Source organism: Typopeltis vanoorti, chromosome 7 (genome assembly GCF_054136105.1).
Source record: "Typopeltis vanoorti isolate ZY-2024b chromosome 7, IOZ_Tvanoo_1.0, whole genome shotgun sequence".
In the NCBI taxonomy this organism is placed as follows: Eukaryota; Metazoa; Arthropoda; class Arachnida; order Uropygi; family Thelyphonidae; genus Typopeltis; species Typopeltis vanoorti.
In genome coordinates this window covers 146,934,487-146,956,747 of record NC_143555.1, presented here as the reverse complement: position 1 = coordinate 146,956,747, position 22,261 = coordinate 146,934,487, and positions in this window count along the sequence as shown.

Below are 22,261 nucleotides of genomic sequence, written 5' to 3'. Positions count from 1 at the left end.
TGAGTTTTCCATCCCTCTGCACCCATCTACACAACAAAAATACTACAAAAAGTCAAAATGACATATATAGGGAAATAAATTAAAACACTATGTTTATGTTTATTTTAGTTGTAAATATAGTTGTTAAAAGATAATTATTAATTAAGTAATAAAAATTACTAAGTTAACATAAATAAAAGAATCATGAAAATAAAATTGTGTCTCACATGAAAAGTGCCCTCCCCAAGCTACGCCACTGGCCTTGCAAAAACCTAATAAGTCAACCAATGACCCAAATAACTACTGCTGTCTTAATAGAAACCATCTTACCCAGTGAACAGGCTGGGTGGTTTAGGCCTGGCAGAAGCTGCTATGATCAGGTCCTAGCTCTCACAACTCATATAGAAGCTGGATACCAAAAGGCTTTAAAAACAAGTACTACCTTCATAGACCTAACATCAGCTTATAACACCATATGGAAGAAAGGTTTACTCTATAAAGCAGCTAAAATAATCAACTGCCAAAAAAATAAAATAAAATAAAATTACTAGAACAAATGCTTTCTAATAAGAAAATAAAGGTTCATCTGAATTTACAAAAAAGCAGAACATTTATCTTACAGGATGGATTGCCACAAGGAGCTGTCCTTATCCCAGCTTTATTCAATCTGTACACAAGCAGTACTCCTGTTGTTTTTGCTTTCCATGAACCATGAGGGTCATAAAAAACTAAAAATAAATTTCTGCAACAGGACTCTATCTATGAAAGTAACTCTAGTTTATCTTGGTGTCACACTTGACTATAGTCTAACTTACTGAAAACATTTGGAAAAACACTAAGTTAAAGATATCTGCCAGGAAGAGCATCATAAACAAGCTGACAATCACAACTTGGGGTTGTAATGCTTTGACTCTTAGAACAGCAGTCCTGGCTCTAGTCTTCCTGTTGCAGAGAACTGTTTACAAGTTTGAAGTTGAAGTCACCACATGACCTGTAGACACACAGCTTAATATAACAATGAGAACCATTTCTGCTACCTTATGATCTACTTTTCTTCCATGGTTACCGGTTCTTTTCCACATCACACCTCCATGCTTCAGAAGAGAAGAAGCTATTATCAAAGAAATAAAGAAAATCAGAAATAATATGTATCTTCCTATTCATCAATATACAGAGTGGTTCAAAATTCCATGTACAAACCTTGAGGGGAGGTAGAGAACATCAAAATCAACCATATTCTCATAGGAAAGCATGACCGGAAACGCCACTGGAAGGTACTAACAGGGACACAGTGATATAGAAATAACATAAGGCAGTAAGTAGTGTAAAAAACTTTATTAGATGTAACTGAACAGTTCAATAGTAGTTGGATGCATAATATGGTTTCACATCAGGTGCTCCAAGTTACCACCATTAGCAGTGATGCATGCCTAATACCGACGATGCATTGATTGCTGTACATTTTAGAAAATACCTGGAGTTTCCCGGATATTAACAGCGGCGATGTCGATTCTTGCCACAAGGTCCATGCCAGAGGCAACAGGCGTTCGTACACCATGGCTTTAAGGGTCCCCCACAGAAAGAAAGAAATCAAAAATGCTCGATAAATCAGGTGAGTGTGGGGGCCATGCGACGGGTCCACCATGCCCAATCCATCGAGCCCCAAAGGACCTGTCCAAATACTGAATCACAGAAATGCCAAAATGCGCTGGAGCCCCGTCGTGTTGGAACCACATCTGCCGATGTACAGTCATTGGAACATTGTTCAGTAAATCCGGTAGAACTTCTTCCAGAAAGGTCCGATACTTCTGGGAGTCCACTCGTGATGGTAACAGGTGTACGTTGACTAAACAGTCAGCAACGATAATACCTGCCCATACATTAATGGCAAAGCGTTGTTGTGCAGCATGTGATCGCACAGTGTGTGGGTTCTCATGGGCCCACACATGAGCATTGTGATGATTGAAGACCCCTTTGCAGGTAAATGAAGCTTCCTCCTCAAACAAAACAGAAGTTGGAAAATTCGGGTCTACAGCACTTTTCTGCAGAAACCACTGTGCGAATTCCACACATTGAGGATAATCTTCAGCCATCAGTAACTGGACTTGTTGAAGATGAAATGGATGTAAGGACTCAGAGTGCAAAACGTGCAATACACTGGATCTAGATACTTCTATGGCAGAGGCAATGGCATGTGTGCTTGTCTCTGGATTATTGTCCATCACATGCAACACCTCCTCTTCTATGGCGGGATTTCGTGTCGATTGTGGCCTCCCACTATCATGCCTGTGATCCCTGAATAATCAATAGTCACACAAATTCTGATGCAAATGCGCAAACATTTGGTGATGTGGTACACATCTGTTTAGGTACCTTTCGCAATACATTCGTACAGCGGCTTGTCCATTACCGTCAGCTAACCCATAAACGAGGTGCATGTCTGCTATCTCAGGGTTCGTAAAATGATGCATGTTCTTTGTACGACGTCGAAAGCTTGAATGAGGAAGCCCCAATTGCTCACCTAGAGTGCAACCTATCACTTTTCGGGTGGCTTTTCCAGTCATGCTTTCCTATGTGAATATGTGTAGAGAACATCAAAATTAATTGATTTTGATGTTCTCTACCTCCCCTCAAAGTTTGTACGTGGAATTTTGAACTACCCTGTATGTATTGATATACTGATGTATTGTACTGATTATATATCAAGGCCGCTGTGTCCACTTACTACATCTGTGGGAAATTTCACAGTCACAATTTTGCACGTATGGTGCTGTGCAGACTATGGATCATACCACTCATGACTGTCCCGTACACTCCTTTTCAGGAGGCCTCAGGAATTTACATTTACTCCCAAACAGTGCCATTCACTGGTCAACTGAACTGTTAGTCTGTATATAGTTTTTCTCAATAATTTCTTGAATTTCCCCCATACATAATATAAATAAATAAATAAATAAATAAATAAATCTTATGTTGCCTACTGTTTCAAGTAGTTGTCCCTCAAAAACCCAAGAAATCAATTTTCTTTACTTCTGGTTGCTATCTCGTCATTCCAATCTATATTGCCATAATTAAATCACTTATATGATCACCCTTTTCCTATTTGCTTGGCTAATTTTCTAATACATTTCATGGTTACTATCCTCCATGTTGCCAGTTCTGTAGTAAGATCTGACTAAGTATTTCTTTCTTTTCACCTCTATCTCACACCATCTGCCTCAAAACCACTGCCACCATTCCCCCCTTGCATTTCTACTTTGTATGGACATAACTTCATTTCTATGATCAATAGCACTCCACCTACCTTTTTCTTTTTTTCTGAGAGCAATGGATGAGAAGGAGGAGAGATGGTGAGTGACCAAGAGGTGTGTGAAGAATTGAGCAAATTTTATGTTAATAAGGCTATAAAGAATAAATTACACGATAACCATAGTAATTAACTTTAATTAAATGAAAGTACAGATATTTTGTACTGAAAATAACAGTACATCATCAGTGTATAGAAACAAGCAAATCGGAGGAACGGGAATACAAAGTACATACACCAATTGGTGGTTTACAAATTAAAAACTGTTGCTGCATGCTAGAAATTAATATTAATAAATAATATTATTAAAAATATTATTAAAAACTATTTTTGATGTTTACATAAGATAAGAATCTCCCACACTTTTGGAAGAGAGAGAGAGACAATCGTTCCGATTCAGATTTGGCTGATATAAAAGGGCTTTGCAACTTTCTTTGAAAAGGCATTCATATTTAAACCTGCTTCTATGGAGAAGATGAGCTTCATTCCACTGGATACTGTGTTTAGTGTCAATACTATGTTATACCAGACCAGACTTTTGAAGTTTCATGTATTCGATATAATATTGATGTTCGTTAATTCTTTTTTCCACAGAATGGCCTGCTTGCCCAAAGTATGTTAGATTACATTTACACAGTATTTGGTAACTGCCGGCTAATGATAGAGGTGCCAGTATGTCTTTTGTAGATGGCAACAGATGAGAAATTTTGTTGATCAGAAAATATGTGGGAATGAGATGATACTTCTTCAAAATTCTAACAATCGGTTCCGAGATGCCAGAAATATAAGGGGAACCCTGTGGTCTGTTGAAGAATCCTGAGGTGTTGGAACATAGGGGTCAATTATCCTGAGAATCCTGAGGTATTTGAACATAGGAGTCGATTATCTGCTGGATTTGATTAGGATTGTACCATTAAATTCCATTAACATTTTGATAATGAGAAGTTCTAAGCTTGAGGAGAGGAGCATACCTTATGTGTTCTATTAATTAAAGACTTGATAACACCAATTTTTGAGAGGTGTGATGAGCAGACTTTTGATGAATGTATCTGCCAGTAAAGGTAAGTTTTCAATAAACACTGGTTGATAAATCACCGGAGGCTGTGCGCATAAGAAGGATATTCATGAATGGTAAACTACCAGCCTTTTCTTTTTCTATGGTGAACTGAATGTGTGGGTGATGGCTATTGATCTGTTGTAGGAAAGTGGTAAGTTCATTTTCAGAATGAGGCCAATAGCAAAGACATCATCAACATAATGAAACCAATGAGGGTTGAGGATGAATGGATGAGAACAAGTATCTTCCAGATGGTACAAAAAATAGTTTGCCAAAGGTGGAGGCAGAGGACTACCCATGGCCAGTACCTTCAACTTGTCTGTAGATCTTGTTTTTCCAGCTTTTTATTTTTACTGTTATTTTCAGTACGAAATATCTGTACTTTCATTTCATTAAAGTCCATTATTGTGGTTATTGTGTAATTCATTCTTTATATATGGCAACAGGACCTCTTGCGGTGAATTTTTGACTCCATGGAGATCTTGGGATAATAACAGTAATAATAATATTTTGCCTTTCTTGCATGATGTGGAAAGTTCAGGTGACAACTCAAAGAGAATGCTATTTGAGGTTCAGTAATGAATAGCAGTTGAAGTTAGGCTGTAAATGGTCATGCACATTAATGTTGGAATTGTCTCCAGATGTTGCTAACATCTATCTGGAAGTCGTTTTTTTTTTAAGTAGCATTTTGTTGTTTTGTGAAATTTTTATTGGGATAGGGGCTATATATATATACAAGTATATATTATTATTATTATTTTGGTTTTTGTGGGAAGTTTCTTGACCTCAGTAATATAATTTTTTTATGCTGCCATTCACATTTGTGAAGTATTGGGAAAAACTTACAGAATAGATCATGCAGTGGGAATAAAGGACTTGTGGACTCTTACACATGAAGCACCTGGAACCCAATCAGAACTTTGCCTTGACATTGCCCCCCCCCCTTCTTTGCAAGCGGAGTGGTTAGCATATCTGCTCTCCAGCCAAAAGGTTGCAGGTTTGAATCCCACTGTGGGCATGGGTGATTGTCTTTGGAAATATCAGTGGTGGTGGTCGGCGGTAGATTGCATTGGTATAGTTGGTGGATTGAGTGGCGGAGACAGTTGTAGAGCAGGTGCCCTCCCTCAATGAGTCTTTGGATTCCCTGGAGGTGTCTAATAATAATAATATTAATAAGCTGCTAAACACTGCATCCCTCCAGGCACAATCTGGTAGAAACAGCAGAATTATCAGCCAGCTGATTGAGAACCTCTTGAAGTTACTAACAAGTTTGACCTGTGTACTGTCTGTAAGCCATTTTGCTGCTATAACCTTGAATGGATAAGATACTGGTTCCTTGAATAATTAGGGTGTGAGTACATGGCCAGCATTATCTGCACATGTAAGAAGAAAGGGATGACATTGAAACTGGAGACCCTACTCTAGAGATAAAACTTAGAAATAGTCACTCCATACCTCCAGTAAGAAGGGCAATGGAGTTTCATCTGGCAATGAAATTCATCTACCACATAGAGATCTGGTTTGCATTTCCTCCTAGTTACTAGGGAATTCATGCCTTTAATGTAGCAATACTCACCTTCCTAGAAGCCCTTTTGTGGAAATAAGTCATACCACAGGAAGGTGTGGTTTACTTGGTTGAGAGAGGCTATATATATTTAGACTTGCCAGACATTCCATATATATATATATATATATATATATATGGGACTGTCCTGTATTGTACTTGTAGGGACAGCCTAATGTCCTGTATTTTAATGAAAAGATAAAATTATAAATATTATGTTAAGCAATTATAATTTTCAATATTCTTTTTAAATAACCCAACTTAAATAGATTTGTAAGCCATAAAAACTGACAATTCGAGGAAATTAATTGTGTTTACAGCGGCAGCATGGCAACGATGGTCCCTTTCATTGGCCGTTTTTTATTTAGTATAAGCATTTTATTTATAATTCTGTACATATATATTGAAGTCATTTGCTTATTTTCAAACAGTTCTTATTTGGACAATGTGCGGTGCAGTATCGATACAGTACGTGGATGTTATTTCAATAATTATTAAAAAATAATATCACCTTTTCCGAATGTGCAATATTTGGTTAATACATAAAATATATAATTAAACGTAAATTAAACTTTGTTTCTTTCCTTAAGCCCTTAACAATGCCAAAATGAAAGTGCATTTTTAACAATGATTATTCAAAAGAATGGAATTTTATTGCAAAAGGAATGTAAGTTGAATGCAAAATCTGTAGATGAACATTTAGTATTGAACATGGGGGACGATCAGATATTATACAACACATTAACACTCAGAAACACAAATTGAGCATTTCAAGTTTCAGTTCCAAAAGTACTGATACTTATTTTGTAAAAACCAAACACCACCAATGAAAGAAAAGTTATTACTGCCAAAATAACTATGGCATTTCATGGCATAAAGCATCATCATTCTTTTAATTCTAATGACTGGAGCAGCAAACTTGTTCCCATAATATTTTCGGACTCACCAAAATTGTCCCGTATTCGGGAAACCAAATACGGGACATGGATGACCCATGTCCCGTATTTGGTTTTCCAAAATCTGACAACCCTATATATACTGCATGTCACCAGTACAATAATGGCCCATTAATTCTAGATATGCTTTGATATTTTTCAGTCCTTATTGAAGTCTTCAAGCAGATATAGTTATGGAGGTGTATAACATGAGCAGAAACAACACTCTGTAATTGTCTTCACCATTGTGCAGTGTATCTTCTGCACTTCAGATCCCTACCAAAATGATGTGTGTTATGTCTGTGTATGAATGGGTGAATGTGTGAGTTAGTTAGAGGTTTGAGAGAGAGAGAGTGAGAGAAGGAATCTGTTCATGTACTTTCTTGAAGAGTTGGAGGCTGTAATCCTTTGGAAAACACTGAGGAAGTAGATAAAATCCCTTGGGGAAGGGGGGGGGAACTGGTTTTGTGGTTTTTCATTGAGTTATCTTTTAAAATTGGAATGACATATACAAGCATAATATTAAGAATAAAAGAAATGAAAACCCATATTAAATAACTTAATCTTTAATGCTAAAATTTTCTCCTATATGCCAAAGGCATCTTCAGTATACAAAAACAGAACAGTATAATGGTAAAGCGCCTCTGTAGCGCAATTGGAAGAACGACGGTACATTGCGCCCTTTGATTGAAATTGGCCTATTCGATTCTCGTCACGAAGGGAGGAATCTTTATCTGGACGATTTCAATTGAAGGTGAGTTAGCCGATCTCATACGGATGTAGCAGGGTTTTTTTCTCCCAGAAACTCAGGTTTTTCATCCCACATACAGATAAATCGGCCCTTCAGATCACACGCAATTTACAGACAAAAAATACTAGTTGTGGTGGAGGCGGGCAGTAGATGGCGTTGATGGAGATGATTCGTAGTAGAGGTTCAGTGTAGTGGTTGAGACAGTTATAGGTGTCCTCCCACGATGAGTCTTCAGACTCCTTGGAGGTATCAAGAATAATAATAATAATAATAATATAAAATTAATTAACAGAATGATTCTAGAATATGCAACAATTGCTTTAGTAAGGTAACCAAATGGCTAACAACTTTCTACACATATTTGTGTATGCACGTGCATGCACACACACACACAAATTTAACAAATTAGTAGTTATTCAATGTACTAACCTTTCCTATCTCCCCTAAAGGAAATATATATAGGCCATCAGATCTAAGTTTGGAAAATGAAGTAATGTTTCACAAGTTTCCTTATATAGACATTCCACAAGGAATCTTCTGTTATAGGATTTTAGTGTTATATTATTATTATTATTATTATTATTATTATTATTATTATGGGAGATGGCATGCTCAGCAAGGCCAGATTGTTCAGGATTGACATACTAGATAAGATTTATTATTATTATTATTATTATTATTATTATTATTATTATTATTATTAAACAAGACCTCATGGAGTCAAAGACTCATCTAGGAGGTCCTTTTATCTCACACACATCTCATCATATCGGGTCTTAAACACATTCAAACTCCTTGCAGACACCACACTCTCAGGCAAGGCATTCCAATCATTCACAACTCTGCACGAAAAAAACCTGCCTCTCACTCCCCTACTCACACCCTCTTTATACAGTTTCCAGGGATGACCTCTGGTTCTCCCCTGATCTCCCACTATTCGCTGTAGAACTTCTCCACCATTGATCCTATAACAACCCCTTACCAACTTGTAGGTCTCTATCATATCTCCCCTCTTCCTTCTCTCCACTAGACTCTGCAAATTACATCTTTTCAATCTTTCCTCATACTCGACATTCCAGAGGTCAGAAACTACCTTAGTCAGTCGCCTTTGGACCCTTTCCAACATCTCTTCATCCTTCTGAAAACCAGGTGACCAAATCTGGGCACAATAGTCCATGTGTGGCCTAATCAAAGCCTTATACAATGGAACGAGAATCTCCCTACTTCTACACGTCAGTGTCCTCCTCATCATTCCCAGAAGTCTTTGTGTTGTCTTCACAATTTTGGCGATGTGTCCCCTAAATTTTAGATCCTTATCCACTATCACTCCCAGATCTCTTATTTCCTCTACTTCCAACAATATATTCTCACCAAGCATAAATTCTGCATCCCATCTTTGTTTTCCAAATTTTAAAACCTTACATTTTGCAACATTGAACTCACATCCCCATTTGCTTGCCCAATCACTCAATTTATTCAAGTCTTCTTGCAAGGCCACAACATCTTCACTACTCTTTATGGTTCATCCCAACTTTGCATCATCTGCAAACAACTGAATATCTCCATCCAAATCTTCGCCAATATCATTAATATACAAGTTAAATAGTAATGGCCCTAAAACAGATCCCTGAGGCACTCCACTAGTGACTTTCCTTTTCCTGGATATTGCACCTCCATACACAACTTGTTGATACCTATCAGATAGCCAGTCTCCAATCCAATGCACTAATCTAATATCCAACCCCATCTGCTCTAGTTTGACTGTCAACTTATCATGAGGTACTCTATCAAAAGCTTTTGCGAAATCCAAGTATATTACTGTGTATCCTTCTCCTCTGTCCAAGGAAGCAGTCACTTTATTGTAATAAGTAAGTAGATTACTAAAACACGACCTCCCTTTAGCAAATCCATGCTGTCCATCAAAGATTATACCATTGTTGTCAACCCAACTCTGGATCCTAGTTCTCACAAGCTTCTCCAACAACTTAACCACAACACCTGACACACAGATAGGCCTATAGTTTGATGCTTGAGTTCGATCACCTCCTTTATGAAGTGGCACAATCTTGTCCTCCTTCCACTCTTTAGGGACTTGACCAAGTGCAAGACTCATATTAAAAAAATATGTCAAGGCAGGTGTTAACTCTCTGGCACATTCCTTCAGAATACGCGGTGATATATTATCAAGTCCCACAGCCTTATTTACATCTAATTTACTCAACTCCCCAAACACCTCTTGCTCACTTACAGTCAGTCTCTCCTCCCCATCATCAACTGCTCTTAATCTCTCCATGAAGACACATTCACAAGATTGAAAGATCTTTATGAACTGCTCATTAAGTATCTCCACCACACATTCTGCAACAGCTGTCTTTATACCATTTCCTCCAATCAATGTCATCCTTTCATAATCATTCTTTCTTTTGCTTGGCTACATATCGAAAGAATTCCCTAGGATTCTTTTTAGCTTCATTAGCTAACTGCTGTTCATACCTCTGTTTAGCTACTCTCACCAACCAAGTCACTCTCCTTGCCTGGTCTTTGTAGAACTCATGAAATTGGTTACTTCCACTTCTCTTATGCTGCCTCCACAATGCCCTTTTTCTCTGTATTGCATGCTTAATCTCTTTATTCATCCATCTCACACCTAACTTATTTAACCTTCTCACCCATGGTATACATTTAGACATTGCATCCGCTAAATATTTTTTGAAAATCCCCTAAGCTGCATTGATCTCTTTTCCAGCTAACTCCTCATTCCATGCTACACCTGCAAGCTGTCTCCTGAGCTCTTCATAATCACCCCCATTGTAGTTCCACATATACCCTTTTTTCACAGGGGTCCTTGCACTGCTGGCAACCACCCAAGTAATCACCTCATGGTCACTTTCACCAATTGGTGGATGATTTGATACCTCATTGATAATTACATCCTCCGATGAGATGACCAAATCCAAGACCCTTAATCCTCGTGTGCCCTCTGTTACATACTGTCTAAGGTAGTTATCCCTCAAAAACTCAAGAAACTCATTTTCTTTACTTCCAGTTGCTATCTCTTCATTCCAGTCTATATTGCCATAATTAAAATCACCCTTTTCTTATTTGCTTGGCTTATTTGACTATACATTTCACTATCACCACCATCCACATTACCAGGTCAATAACAACATCCCACCAAGTATTTGATTCTATTCACCTCTATCTCACACCATACTGCCTCAAAACCACTGGCCCCATTACCCTCTTGCATCTCTACCTTGTATGGACATAACTCTTTCTCTATCATCAATAGCACTCCCCCTCCCTTTTTACCCCTTCTATCCTCACGAAACACATCATACCTTTCCATCTATATTCCTGTCAGGATGTCATCCTCATCTAACCATGTCTCACTTATTCCGACAATCTCTGGGTGCACAGACGCAATTAGTGCAACCATTTCATCCGCCTTGTTTCTTATACTTCTAGCATTGGTATACAAACACAACAACTCATTTCTGGATCTACAGCTAGTTCCACTGATACCACTCACTCGATGTGATCTCTCCATGCTGGACTGGGGCCATTTCCCTTTCTGCTTTTTCATTTTAGAACCCTTTGCAATTCCATCTGTTTCCTTTTGATCCCTGATCATCCCATTACTTTCCTGCCTACACATTCTCTCACCTCCTCTTGGAGCATCCACCTTTCTCACGCTGTGTATCCCTGTCCACCCTGAGCCTCCCCGTTTCCCTGCTCCTCTTGCACACCCATTCTCTCATTTTCTATACTCATACCACTCACTTCCATATTCGTTTCCACTCCTTCAATCTCTCCTGTCTTACTCTCCTGCTCTTCCACATCACTCCCCTCTCGATCTGATTCATTCTCTCTATTCACTTCTCTACCTTCCAGCAGCAGTCTCTCCAAGCGACTCACACCATAACCACTCAAATGCAGTCCATCGCTCCCATACAGCTCACTTCATCCCTCAAACTCATTCCACACATTAACAAACTGTACTCCCATCTCCTCACACATTTCAGCCAGAATATCATTCATAATCCTTGCTCTCCGCCTCATTTCACCACAATCATACCTAGGCAACACACTGACCACCCTTCCTGTCACACTATTCTCCTTTATCTTTCCAAGCAGTCTCCTGACATTCATTTTGACATGCTCTTTGTTCTCTCTCAAATCATTCGTACCAATTAATACAATTAACTCTTTTGCTCGTTCCCGCCTCATATTCAATGCCTCAATCACTCTACTCATTTTACCGCCTGGAAAACATACCTTGTGCATTTTATCCTCTAGCACACCTTTAATAATGGAGTCGCCATACAACACCACTCGCTCATCATTTGTTAACTCTTTCATGCCATCATGATTTATTTTAATAGTTTTGACCTGAATTCTCTTAATTTCATTCCGCATCCATTTCATTTCTTGCTTCATCCAATCCAATTCACCTTCTGAACCTCGCGACACATTCACTCTATCATTAAATCTTTCTAACTTTCTAACTCTCGACCCCCTCTTCTCACTTTCCCTCTCATTCATCCTTCTTTGTTTCCGTACTTTCGGTCCAACATACGTCCAACTTTCACTATCATTCTTCTCACTTTTACATATCTTTCTTTGTTTCCGTACTTTCGGACTAACATGCGTCCAACTTTCGCTATCATTCTTCTCACTTTTACTGTCATTGATCTTTCTTTGGTTCAGTACTTTCGTTCCAACATGCGTCCAACTTTCGCCATCAGTCATTCTTTTTTCGCTATCATTCATTCTTTCGATTTTTTTTACTTGCGATTTCTGCACCACACCATTTCTACTTTCATTCGTTCTCTCAATTTCGTTTCTTTCTGCCTCAATTTCGTCCCTTTTAACATCCGTTACTGTTGTCAAATCGCTCTTTTTCTTTTTTCCTGATTTTTTAACATTTTTTCGCCTGTCTTTCTCGCCATCCTCCTCTTTCAAACGTGCACTCGCGACACAATCGGTACTAGCACTTTCTGTCATCAACTTCATATTCGCATTCATCAATTCCTCGTTCAGGTCACATTTCGCACACACCCTTCTTCCATCCGCACTAAACATCCACAAATCATTTATGTAATCGAAGGAATACATATAACAGACCTCACACTTGACGAACCGACTGTAATCCAAATTAAAATCATGGAATGACAATGCCGCCGCCATTTTTTTTTTTTTTTTTTTTTCTCTGCAGGTTACTAGGTCTAATATTAACGTTTTCGTATTTAGTTTAAGCAAGAAAAAAAACCCACACTAATAATATCGGTAGCGTACAACGTTTACAGCCGCTCTTAATTAAACAATTACGCATATATACTTAATTATTCCTAGTAAAACTTATCTGAATCAGGAGCTCTTCAAAACACGTTCGTAGCGCTTGACCCACTAGTGCCCTCTCAATTTATGTTCCTCACAGTGGACAAATTCCAGATTGTTCAAAAGAAGACATACCACAACAGCAAGTAATCTGGAAGACACCTATGGAAACTATAGAGGAAGATTGTTTTTAGGTGAAGAGAGAAAGTTAGAGATTTTTCAGATACATACATACATACATCTTCAAGGCCCACCTTTCCTAATTGGGTTGTGGGGGCAACAGCTGCAAGAGGAACTTCCAATGTTCACGATCCTTTGCACCAAGCTCAGGTGTTCTGGTGGGATTCCCAAACAACGTGTCCACCCAAGGTTTTGGATATAATCTATCCAGCGAGTCCTTGGCCTTCCATGTGGCCTCCGATCCTCTGGCTTGGCAAAGAGGGCCTGCTGAGGGAGCCTCTCTTGTATAGCAGTCTGACCAGGTGCCCGTACCAATGTAACTGTGATCTCTCAACACGGATAAGCAGCGGTTGAGTATTGAGGGTTTCCCGAATTGCAGAGCTTCTGCCTCTGTCGAGTCGTCACCCCTGCAACCCCTCGAAGGAACCTCATTACAGCTGCTTTGATTCGTGTCCGCATTCTTTCGGTCATTACCCAACTCTCATGACCATAGGTGAGGATGGGGACGTAGACTGTATTGAAGACAGCCAGCTTTGCCTTCTGGCTTAACTCCCTCTTCAATACTACTGAATGGCCAAGCTCCCACAATATTGAGCCTTGCTAAACCAATTCGAGTATCTAGCTCTACGTCCCATTTTCCATCATTCATGAATATGGACCCAAGGTATTTAAACTTCTCCACCTGCCTCATTGGGACTCCACTTACATGTAGAGTGCACTGGGATGGTTGTCTTGAGACCACAAATGTTTCAGTTTTGGCCCCACTGATCTTCATTCTGGCGTCTGCACAAACAGCTACAAACCTATCCAGGGTCCGCTGGAGGTAATCTATGGAAGAGCTAAGCAGAACTAGGTCATCTGAAAAAAGCAGCTGTCCAATGCTACATCTTCCACTTCTGACACACTCACTGCCTTGGCTGTGCCTATCAATCCTGTCCATAAATATTATGAAAAGGAGGGGTGACAGAAAACACCCTTGGTGGAGGCCAACGGAGACTGTGAAAGGTTCAGACTTTGTGCTGTTTACCCTGACACAAAACTCTGGGCATTCATACAGGGACATGATGGCAGCTAATAGTTGGCAATCCACTCCATACTCCTGTACTACTTGCCAAAGCTTATCCCAAGGAACCTGGTCATATGCCTTCTCCAAGTCCACAAAACACGTGTAGACATTCTGGGCATTATTCCCAAGATTTCTCAAAGACTTGCCTTAAAGTAAAGATTTCAGTTGTGCTTCTATCAGGATGAAAGCAACATTGTTCTTCCTGGAACTTTGACTCAACTATACTCATGCACCGTCAAGCACCTAGCATACACTTTCCCAGGCAGGCTGAGCAGAGAGATGCCACGATAGTTACTGCAATCCTTCTGGTCTCCCTTCTTGAAGACTGGTATAATTATGCCTGTCTGCCATTGCTTTAGTGCTCGCCCAGATATCCAAGCAGCCTGACACACTCGAGCTCAATTTAAGGCTTTTAGCATTTCAGGCCGAATTTCATCATCGCCAGCAGCCTTGCCTGATTTTAGCAATTTTGGTGCTAAATGGACATCTTTTGCTGTGAGACTACTCATTGCCCCGATCTGCACCTCTTGGATGTCCACAACTGCTGGACTGCCTGGGTTAAGAATGCTCTCAAAGTATTCCCTCCATCGGTGGAGGATATCCTTCTCGGTTGTTAAAAGTGCACCATCAGAGTCCTTAATTTCCCTTGCTGTACACGATTTCCTCCCTCGAAGGCGGTGGATGGTCTGCCAGAATACTTTGTTTGCATTTGCATAGGATGAGTCTAATCTTTCTCCAAAGGAAGAGATTTTTCATAAAAGACATAAATGACAATAGTGAGGGACTGTATACAGCATTGGGCAGATGAGGGTAATGTTATCTGTGAGAGTCAACATGGATTTGTGAAGGGGTGCTCTTGTTTTAGTAACATGCTAGCCTTTTATAATAAAGTTACAAGAGCAGTAGATAAGGGAAAGGCATATACTGCCATTTTCTTGGATTTAGTGAAGGCATTTGACAGCGTGCCACATGATAAGCTGATATTTAAGTTGCGGCACGTCAGGGTTTGGATGTCAGGTTGGTCAACTGCATTCAGGATTGGCTGTCTGATAGGTATCAGAGAGTTGCATAATGTGAGGCAGTTTCAAGGAGGCAGAAGGTTACAAGTGGGGTCCCACAGGGCTCAGTGCTGGGACCTATACTGTTTAATCTTTATATCAATGACATTGTCAGTGGATTGCAAGGGGGTATTCAGTTGTTTGCAGATGATGTGAAGCTGGGAAGGGTTATTAGTAATAGTGCAGATGTGGTAACCCTGCAAGAGGATTTGAATAAGCTGGACAGATGGGTAAATGAATGGGGATATCGGTTTAATGCAGCAAAATGTAAGGTCGTGAGGTTTGGGACACATCGATGGGACGCTGCATACTCTATTGGAGGAGCTATACTGGAGGAAGTAGGGGAGACAAGAGATCTGGGGTTGATGATTGATAGAAACCTGAAATTTAGGGGACATATTGCAAAGGTGGTGAAGGTAACCCAGAGGATTGCTGCAATAATGAGAAGGACACTGACTAGCAGAGATAAAACAGTTATCATTCCGTTGTATAAGACTCTGATCAGACCACACCAGGACTATTGTTCACAGATTTGGTCCCCAGGATTTAAAGGGGATAAATTAACGGTGGAAAGGGTACAAAGGTAGATAACAAAGATGGTTTCAGGACTGTACAATGTTAGTTATGAGGATCGGCTGAGGGAATGTGGACTGCAGAGTTTGGTGGATAGAAGAAGGAGAGGTGATATGATTGAGACTTTTAAACTGTTGAGAGGTGGTTACAGGGTTGACACTGGGGAGTTCTTTCACTTGGTTGAACAGTGTGAAGGGTTGATGACAAGGGACCATCCCTGGAAGTTATGATAGGAAACTGTGAGCAAGAGAGTGAGGAGTGGTTTCTTTGCTTGGAGGGTGATTGAACCATGGAATGCATTGCCTGATTGAGTGGTGAGAGTGAGAACGGTCAATGAGTTTAAGGAGTGGTATGATAGTCTTTGTGTTTCTTAGGAAGGACCTCCCACGATGAGTCTTTTGACTCCATGGAGGCCTGAATAATAATAATAACGACATTTCTAAAATTGCAACATAGATGAAGAGTTTTAAAAGTTCACAGTACATTACTTTGATTATAAGGCAGTGTAATGTGAGTAAGTTCTTGAGCAGGAGTGAGGAATTCTTTAGCTTTCAAAGGATTTGTTAATAAAGGCTTCACTGAAACCATAATGTAGTAAGTCCATGACTTAAGTGCCAGGAGGACATGATGCTGGAGGTTTAATGGGGTATTGACAGCACTAAGAAAGGATTAAAAATGAATTTCAGTGCTTCCATTATTTTGTATCAGTCACTGAGACATCTTCAGGGAGTACAAATAACACGTAAATACATACACACACAAAGACAGCCCAATACTCAATGAAAGACTTATATTGGGACCTCTGACGATTAATGTTTCCCAAATTAAGGGAAGTTTTTTGCACTCTTATTTGTTTAAATTTGGTTGATTTCTGAGGATGCTGCAGATTCGAAAAATGATCTTTTCTTTTTTAAATTTACATGATGGGTTTCTTCCAGAAGATCCTGTGAGTAGTAGCCAATACATTGTCTGCAAGACCAGATTGACCACAGTCATGATTGTATATTTAAGTTTTTGTGTTCATCTAAATGGATGGTTTCTGATCTATGTGTCTGTCCAAAGTAAGCCAACTTGCAGGAATAGGATACTTTATATATTCCAGGCAGTGAAAGAGGAGGGTTGATCTTTAGTAGAATGGATAAAGGTAGCCAATTTCCGGTAATGCTTAAAAGCTATGTAGAAGGTGTACTTTTTTTTTAAAGATCTGATGTGTCCTGAACGTAGGGGGATGGTGATGACATTTCTGAAATCCTGAACAGATGACTGAGAATTGGTGGAATGGGTAAAGGATTGATTATTTTTTTAATTCTCTAATCACTGTAGCCATTGGATAGGAAGATGTGTACATGGTTGAGTCCTGTTGAAAGAGAGGTTCCATTGGAACAAAGATTGTAGGCTCTAATGGTTAGAGTTTTAATGTTGCCATATTGTAGGGAGGGATGGTGGGAAAGTTTGTGAATATATCTGCCTGTGTGAGTGGGTTTTCTGTATACAGTGAAAAGAGGTTACCATTCAGCAGGCATGTCACTAAGAGAGGAAGGGGTAAACTATTGTTAGTTTCATTTTCCATCATAAACTGGATTCTTGGATGTGGACTATTGAGGTAATAGAGGAAGGAGTCTAATGTGCTTGGGCCATGAGGCCAAATAGAAAACACATCATCTACATATCTTAGCCAGATAGAAGGTTTGAGGGGGGGGACTGAGTCTATGACTCATTTTTCAAAGTTCTCCACGTAAAATTGGCAGGTAGGGTGAGAAGGAAAAACCATAGCAGTTCCCTTTATCTGTTTGTAAATTTTGTTCCTCCAAATTTACAAAAACAGATAATAGGAACTGCTATTTCTTGTTCCTCCAAGAAAAATAACCAGAATTGATGGCAAAAGATGTAGGATGTAAGTAGAATGATCTTGGAGAATGATATCCACTTTCCGATTATAATCAGAAAATGGATATTATTCTCCAAGTTCACGCTATCTACATCCCACTAGACTAAGATCCCACCAAAATACAGGTTAAAAAAATTAAAAAGCCTACTTAAATCCTAAGGCCATTACTATCAATAAGGCAATAGAATTTGATGGCATATCATCACATCTTAAGGGAATGTTCCAGGGACTTGTCAATAGCATGGTCATTCCTGCTTAATAAGTTGTACAACAGCATAGGATATGATTAAGACATCTAAGTTGGTCAGGAAATTGCGACCAGGTTAACATGGAAGAAATTTCACAGAATGGAAGAGGGGGGGGTTGAACAAGAGATCATCCCTGGAAACTGTATAAGGAGGGTGTGACAAAGGAGTGAGAAGCAGGTTCTTTTTTGCCTATAGAGTGGAATCATTGCCTGAGAATGTTATGAAAGTGTGAGCACATGGTTTGATGAGCTTTGTGTGAGATAGTGTGTACCTTGCCTCTTGTGTTGAGTCTTTGAGTCCATGGAGGTCTGATGATGATGATGATAATAATACTAATCATAATCACAACTGCTTAAAGAAAAGAAAAACTAAGTGAGATAAAGAACCTGTGTTCATGTTTCCAAGGTAAACAAAAGGCAGAAATAACTAGATGGCACAGAACAACAATTTTCATATCCATCTCTCAGACTGGTAGCCACTTATCTCTACCTGAATGGCACACCATTGCAAACTGATCGCTCAGTACCTCAACTATATTTTCTGCTTCTGTCACCCTCATACCATCAGCAATGAATTGATTAAAGTTATCTTTCCATAATCTTTTTTTTTTTTACTCGCTGTATATCAAAAGAATTCTGGAATTTTCTTTAGCCTACTTAGCTAATTTCCTCTTATAATTTGTTTTGTTCCTCTCATGAGCCTGTTAATTGCTTTTCCCTTTATGTACTTCATGCAACATTTTCTCTCTTTCTTGCTTAATGATACTTATCCATTTAACTTCCACATTGTTTATCCTCCTGAGCCTGGGTATGTATGCATTTTAATGCCCCCTCCCCTAAACAGCCATTTACTATACACCAATGACACTTGTTTTTGTGATGCAGTACCACTTCTTCAGCTGCTTTCTAAGTTGGTTATAATCACCATTTCTGTAGAAGTGGTATTCCATCAGAAAAACATGTCTCTCCTTAATTGGATATGCACATGTTTAGCAACTTCCTATAATAGAATACAACTGTATGATCATTCTTCCCACTTAGAGACAGAGTGGCTACCTCAGTTACAGCTTGCATATGTAGAATAATATAGAATAGTATTCAGAAATGCTGATATATTTCATCCAGTATAACATGCATATCGTCAGGAAGAAAGACTGGTTACTTCATTCAAATTCTAGCTTTTGTCTCAGTCACAACTGAGTTGACAGGATTACACTATGAGAGTTCAAAGGAACAATTATAAAAGTTACTGGAGATTTAAAAAATAATAATAAAATAAAATAAAAATATATAAAAAACGAACAGTTCATAATAATCGCTTCCAAATCCTGAAGACTGGCATACAATCAGAATGGTTAAAGTTCAAACAATTTCTCTTGGGTATAGATTTTCCTTATATTATTACCAGATATACCATACGTTCTCAAACGTTGAGTCCTCTTTATCACTTGCTGTTTAGTTAATTATTGCTTAGTAGCCACACAAATTCCATTTCCCTTTTACCAGGTGTCTTTCCTCTTTCCGTTCTATACTCCATAGTTGAAGTGCTATGGAACATATAGTATTTTCTATTTAATTTCTTAGATGAAATAATGGTATGGTAATTAATTTGGGAAAGGGTATTTTTTTGGAAGACATGTACATCATTGGCTTCCTTTATGTGTTTTTTTTTTTTTCTAAGGACCCTCTCCTGTATTCTTCTGTTTAATGCTTCTACTTTTGTTGGCTCTTCTTCTTCTTCAGCTCACATCGTAATACTACTCTTCCCCATTCTGTTCCCTCTGTCCTTTCCTGAAAGTACAGTACCTCTTATATTATGGAAGTGGGAAAGCCAGGGGAAGTCATATTTGGGAAACAAAGATGGGATGTAGAATTTATGCTTGGTGGGGATATATTATTATTATTATTCGTGACACCTCCAAGGAGTCCGAAGACTCATCGCGGAGGACATCCACTATACAACTGTCTCCACCACTACACCGAACCTCTACCAATCATCTCAGAGAGAGACAAGTTCTTTCGCTTGGTTGAACAGCGGGAAGGAGTGATGACAAGAGGCCATCCCTGGAAGTTATGAAAGGAAACTGTGAGCAAGAGGATGAGGAGTGGTTTCTTTGCATGGAGGGTGGTTGACCCATGGAATGCATTGCCTGATGGAGTGGTGAGAGCGAGAATGGTCAATGAGTTCAAGGAGTGGTATGATAGACTTTGTGTTTCTTAGGGGGGGACCTCCCCTCGATGAGTCTTGATAGACTTTGTGTTTCTTAGGAAGGATCTCCCACGACGAGACTTTTGACTCCATGGAGGCATGAATAATAATAATAATAATAATCTCCATCAATGCCATCTACTACCCACCACCACAACTAGTATTTTTTGTCTGTAAATTGCGTGTGTTCTGAAGTTGATATTGTTGGAAGAAATAAGAGATCTTGGGCTGATGGTGGATAATGATCTAAAATTAAGAGGACACATTGCCAAAATTGTGAGGACAACACAACGAATTCTGGGAGTGATGCAGAGGACACTGACTTGTAGAGGTAAAGAGATTCCTGTTCCATTGTGTAAGGCTCTGATTAGGCCATACATGGAATACTGTGTACAGATTTGATCACCTGGTTTTCAAAAGGATGAAGAGATGTTGGAAAGAGATCAGACAATGATTGACTAAGGTAGTTTCTTGATCCCTAGAATGTTAAATATGAGGAAAGGTTGAGAAGATGCAATTTACAGAGTGCAATGGATAGGAGGAAGAGGGATGATATGAGAGACATACAAGTTAGCAAGGGGTTGTTATAGGATCAATGCTGAAGAAGTTTTTTATAAAATAGTGGGAGATCAGGGGAGAACAAGAGGTCATCTCTGGAAGCTATATAAGGAGGGTGTGAACAACGGGGTTAGCAGCAGGTTTTTTGCATGCAGAGCTGTGAATGATTGGAATGCCTTGCCTGAGAATGTGATATGTCTACATATGTCTGTAGAGAATTGGACCGTGTTTAAGGCATGGTATGATAAGCTGTGTGTGTATGACAAAGGAACCTCCTAGATGACTCTTTGACTCTATGGGGTTGGTAATAATAATATTCCTTCCTTATATCATCTTTCATCAGCTAAATCTCACTAATGCAAGCAATGCCAATTTAATGTTCCATTCCTATCCAAATATAATGAACATAAATGGCACATTAAATTTAATAACTATGATAAATCTGGCTTTTCTGATCATGCCCTAAATACATACCCTATGTAGAATTGACTGGAAATGTGCACTACACGTACATACAAAAACTCCAGTGTTTGTGTCCACGTGTAGTGTTAAGAATTGGAGTTTTTTTTTTAAATTATGAATGTGGGGTTGCATAATGGTGTGTTTTCTTGAAGTGGGGAAAGGTGAGTGTATTTTTAATGAGCAGAGGGCAGATGTGTTTTTTGAGCTTGGGGAAAGGAGGTTTTGTGTTTGATGACATAGGATAGGTGCTTAAATGGGGGGAAGGTATTATTATTATTATTATTGAGCCTCCATGGAGTCAAAAAACTTATTGTGGGAGGTCCTTTCTAAGAAACATAAGTCTATCAAGACTCATCGAGGAAGGTCCCTCCTAGGAAACACAAAGTCTATCATACCATTCCTTAAATGCATTGCCCGTTCTCGCTCTCACCACTCCATCAGGCAATGCATTCCATGGTTCAACCACCCTCCATGCAAAGAAACCACTCCTCACCCTCTTTCTTACAGTTTCCTTTCGTAACTTCCAGGGATGGCCCCTTGTCATGACTCCTTCCCGCTGTTCGACCAAGTGAAAGAACTCCCCAGTGACAACCCTGTAACCACCTCTCAACAGTTTAAAAGTCTCAATCATATCACCTCTCCTTCTTCTATCCACCAAACTCTGCAGTCCACACTCCCTCAACCGATCCTCATAACTAACATTGTACAGTCCCGACACATCTTTGTTATCTGCCTTTGTACCCTTTCCACAGTTAATTTATCCCCTTCAAATACTGGGGACCCTGAGAACAATAGTCCAAGTGTGGTCTGATCAGAGTCTTATACAACAGAATGATAACCATTTTATCTCTGCTGGTCAATGTCCTTCTCATTATTGCAGCAATCCTCTGTGCTACCTTCACTACTTTTGCAATCTTCTTCTTCTTCTTCTTCTGCAGCTTCTCCCACTTAAGTGGGGTCACTGTTTGTTATGAGTCTCCTCCACACCTTCCTGTCTTTGGCTGTCACCACATCCAAGTTCTTCATCTTCAAGTCCTCTTCTACCAGCTCCCTCCATCTCTTCTTTGGCCGCCCACGCTTCCGCCTT